This window comes from Papaver somniferum, unplaced genomic scaffold (genome assembly GCF_003573695.1).
Source record: "Papaver somniferum cultivar HN1 unplaced genomic scaffold, ASM357369v1 unplaced-scaffold_148, whole genome shotgun sequence".
NCBI lineage: Eukaryota > Viridiplantae > Streptophyta > Magnoliopsida > Ranunculales > Papaveraceae > Papaver > Papaver somniferum.
Genome location: NW_020624154.1, coordinates 1,269,414 through 1,274,740, shown reverse-complemented (window position 1 = coordinate 1,274,740; position 5,327 = coordinate 1,269,414).

The following is a 5,327-nucleotide window of genomic DNA, read 5'->3' as shown; positions in this document are numbered from 1 at the left end:
ATACATCTCGCCCTCCCAATTCCCATCGAGAAAAAAACAAGGGGGAGTAGGCGCGTTTACCATATACATCTCTCCCTACCGATTCCCATTGAGAAAAAAAAAACAAGGGGAGAGTAGGCGCGTTTACGATATACATCTCGCCCTCCCGATTCCCATTGAGAAAAATAAGGTGGAGTAGGCGCGTTTAACACATACCTCTCGCTCACTCACTAATTCCAAAAAAAAGGGGTAGAGTGAGGGTAAATATGTTGTCACAAGTTGCTACCCGGCGTTCTTGCCCAAGGGGGGACGGAATAAGCATGTCCTTAATTAAACCCCACAGAGAGGGGGAGAAGGAAGGCAGACAGAGAGAAACACACTACATAGAATAAAGATCCGAGTACAAAAGGAAAACTAAAAAAGAAGAAGCAAAGAGAACAACAACAACAAAAAACAAACAAACAAACAAACCAAAACAAGCAAGAAGAAGGGAGAAACTAATTAAACTAACGATAACAAGTTGTCTGTCGTTTATTCATCATCCGATAGTAACGCACGACTATGAGAAATGTCTGCATCTACAGACTGCATCATTAAGAGCGCTTCTTCGCGTTGATCAATAGCAATAGCCAATGCATAATCGGTCTCATTAGCCAATTCGGCGAGTCTTTTTATTTCGCCGGGAGCCTTCGATTTACGAGCAGCGTCTAGCATTTCCTCTCGATCATGATAGATCATGCGCATCTTATCCACGTGTACTACTCGCAAATCCAATAACATATCTATCTCCCCCTCAGAAGGAGCAAGCGCCTCAATTCACCGGGAATATCAAAAGAGAGAACAAGCGCGGAAACCGCCGCGAGGGTTAAAGTATATCCACATAAGTGAGGAAAGTCCTGCTCAGAGATGGACAGACGACAGTCAACTATGGCTTGATCCACACTCGACATCATAACAACAGATTCCTCAAAGAGTTGATCCGCAGCTTGACGAATCTCAACCGTCTCATCCAGTGCGCGCCGAATCTGGACATACACGCACTCCCTCGCCCGAATCCTTTCGGCCATTTGGTATGTATCGTATTGATCAGAAAATTGGGCTCGTTTGGCATCCCGGTCGATCTCCCTCCGCGACTTGATCGCTTCAATCTCCGCTTTTACCAACAATAGCCTCGCGAGTTCCTCCTCCTTGTATCGGAGGTCAACTATCGAGGGTATTGGCGCTAACGAAAGAACGTAACCATGCAGAAGATATGCCATTTAGAACGAAAGAAATAAACAAACAAGTGGGAACTCAAAGAAGCCAATATTGCATGTGCTTATAGAGAATCATGAAAGTACAACATGATTACAACAATCACAGAGACCATGGCTGACACGTGGACAACATCAAAAGGGAACCATATCCCGAGAAACCCTGTCTTTGGAAAACCAGATATCCTCATGATTTCAAACCCCAAAACTCTAAGAGAAATACTAAAAAAACAACAGAATTGTCAGATGAAGAGGGAAGCAACACTCGTTTACAAACAACGAGCGATACATAGGAAAATTCAGTCTGCTAACAATGAACGACAATAAGAGATATCCACATCCAGAGCCTCCACCATCAAGCGACTGTCTTTGACTTGCGCGTCGTCCAGACGTAAGTCTTGATCATCTTCATATACTAGTTTAGTAACGGCCTGAATGATCTTGTCCTCAGCCCCAGCCCCTCGTGCGAGTGAAAGAGTGTCCTCGTGCTCATCAAACTCTCTGCGTATTTTGTCCTGGTGGAACGTACGAAGAATCCATAGAATTCCTACCTCCTCTTTAGAACTAGCAGACGAGCCAGTTCGTCCTCAATATAAGGATGAGGTATGAGCAAAGTGGTCGCAACTAAGATTAAGGTGTGACCGAGGAGTGGCCGCATCGCCTGGTTGTAAATCCAGAGGCGACAATCCGAAATATCCCGATCTATAGCAGCTATCATCACCAAGGAATCTGCATACAACTGATTAGCCTCGCCATGAGCGGTGGTAGCATCATTGAGGGAGCGTTGAATCTCTAACGACACACGACCTGATGGTGCCGCCCCTTGAGCAGCCTGATAGGCTTTATACGCCTCCCTAAATTTAGTGTTCGTGTCATGCATGTTGGTAACTCTTCTATCCTGTAGCGCCTCGACTTCAGCCTTTACGAGCAGCAGGCGTTTCAGTTCATCATGTTTGAACATCACAGAGGTTAATGCGGGAATAGGTGCTAGGGCTAGCGCATACCCATGAAGAGAGTCAGACATAAGAGTCGAGTAACTCACAAGGGGAAAAGGGATAAGAGAAGAAAAGCCAAGAAACGAAATGAGAAGGTATAAGTTATACACACACACACACATATATATATATATATATACGGAAGATGGACACCATTTACGAAGCAGTGACCGATGGTCTTCTCATACGCCAACGCGTGTATCGACTCGATCATATAAGTATGACTACAAGGTTATCTTACGGTTAACCTCATAGTCAGGGGACTAATGTTGATACATGAAAAATAATTTCCCTTAACTAGGCTGGGGTTCCCCAAAGAAGGGAAAGGTCACACAAAACATGGAGACTTGGGGACTGAGGCCCAAGTCCACCAAGGAAGTATCCATAATATGGAAGGGACAATGAGGGGATTAATAAGAAAGAAGAAGGTCATATTAGAGAAGGGATGGAATTAATAGTAATTAAGGAGGTTTAGGACACATGGAAATATGTCATAAAAAGAAGGGGCTTTTGTAAAGTCTATATAAGAAAGGACACGGTACAATGGAAAGACAACTCTCTCTCATACTATTCTAACAAAAATGAGGTCATCTTGGTGAACTAGGACGAGTAGGACCTAATGATAATTCTGGTATTAACAGTACCAAAGACCAATATCCAAAGATCAATCAAGATCCAATCAACAACCAAAGGTTGGATTTCACAATTGATCGATACAATGCACAACCTGTGATATTTCAATTATATAAAAAAATATAATGCAGAATAGAAATAACACAGACACCGGAAGTTTTGTTAACGAGGAAACCGTAAATGCAGAAAAACCCCGGGACCTAGTCCAGATTGAACACCATACTGTATTAATCCGCTACAGACACTAGCCTACTACAAACTAACTTCGGTCTGGACTGTAGTTGAACCACGATAAATATCACACTGATTCAAGGTACAGTTGCGCTCCTTACGTCTCTGATCCCAGCAGTATGCTACGCACTTGATTCCCTTAGCTGATCTCACCCACAACCAAGATTTTCTACGAACCAAAGTCGAAAACTTGAATAAACAAATCTGTATCACACAGAAAAGTCTACGGTAATAGATAAATTTGTCTCCCATAGATAAACCTACAAGTTTTTGTCCCGTCTTTTGATAAAATTAAGGTGAACAGGAACTAATCGATAACCCAGACTAATATTCCCGAAGAACAAACTAGAATTATCAATCACCTCAAAATAATCTTAATCGTATGGTATCGAAACAAAATATTGCGGAATCACAAACGATGAGACGAAGATGTTTGTGATTTATTTTTATCTTGCCCTATCGGAGATATAATCTCAAGTCAATTCTTTCAATTAAACTCGTACGATAGAAAATGGCAAGATCAGATTGCTCAACTACAAGAGAAGTAGTTTCGTCTGGCTTTACAATCCCAATGAAGTCTTTAAGTCGTTAACCTACAGGGTCTCGAGAAGAAACCTAAGGTTAAAGGAGAATCGACTCTAGCTAAACCAACTAGTATCACACAAGAGGTGTGGGGATTAGTTTTTCCAGTTGTTAGAGTTCTCATTTATATAGTTTTCAAATCAGGGTTTGCAATCAATGTTAGCTTAGTAACAAAGCATTAAATATTCACCGTTAGATGAAAACCTGATTAGATACAAGCTAATATCTTTCAACCGTTGGATCGAAACTTAGCTTGTCATACACAAATGAAATGCATTTCATTTAGGTTTGAGTAACCGTACCTAAACGTGTACACTTAGTTGGTTCACAAATAGTTAACCAATGGTTAGCCATATGAGCACTTTCATATTAACCGTATTCATCTTCTTCATAACTAGTTCAAATGACTCCAAAAGAACTAGTTGAAGAGTTTTTCAATTGCTTAGGTCTTTATACATAGACACAATTGAAACAAAATCGGTTTGATTCATTTGAATCAATTCATGAACAATATAGCCATGGTTTGCAAAGATTGCATTCCTTATAATTTATTATTTAAGTTCATGAACTACCGATTTGATAAAATAACCAGCTTGGGTACGTATACGGGTATGAGTACCTTACCAACCGTATTGAGTTGGTTTTGGTTTCCAAACTCAGCAGAATTTTTCGGATAGAAAAGTTCCGCCAGTATGCGTACCTAAGGTGACTGGTCTACTAGTTTGTAAACTACAAACTCAACAGAATTTTCCGGGAGGAAATTTTCCGCTAATACGCGTACGGGTACGCGTACCCAACCTGTCTCCTTTACCAATTTCGTATGCACACATATGCACACACTTGGTTTCCGGTAAATGGATTTATACACTAATATGTGAACACACTATATATGCTTATATCCATAGATGGTTACATAATCTCAACTCTACATTTCAATCATTGAAACATTCTTCTATAATGTTATAATAGTCGTTATTCACAACTATCGTCATCAAAGCAATTTTCAAGAGATTGAAACGTCATCATGACTTTCGTTATGGGTAAAGATGAAAATGGTTAAAGCGAAAGCTTACCAACACATATTTCGAGAAATAGATAGGCGAGATAAACTCGGCTCGAAATAGCAAATGTGTATGTATGAAAACTATCATACTTATACGAATTTTGTCTCAAGAGTAGGAGATAGAGTAGATAGACTTTTGAGTGATAGATAAGTTCAAGTATCCACATACCTTTTAGTAGGATGAAGTTCCACTGGTTCCTTGAGTAGTTCTTCGTCTTCGTAAGATGATCGTCGTAGAGTCTGGATCTCAACTACACTTCACTATCCTAGTCCGAGACTTAGCTATAAGTAGACTAGAAATCAAGACATATAGTTTTGAAAACTAAATTTGACAAACAAGCTTGAGATAGCAACGCTTGCGAGTTCGACCGAGCAATGCTCTAACAATCTCCCTCTTTGTCAATTTTAGTGAAAAACTATCAATACATATGGATTACAAAATAAATAAAACTTTGTAGATTCTCGTCCACATGTTTGATCTCCTTGGTGCTTCAACATTACTTGTGAAAAAGCGGGGGTCTAACAACACCACCTAATATTTCACTTATTATAAGAATCAACTAGACAGTTAGACTCAATCAATAAAAAGAT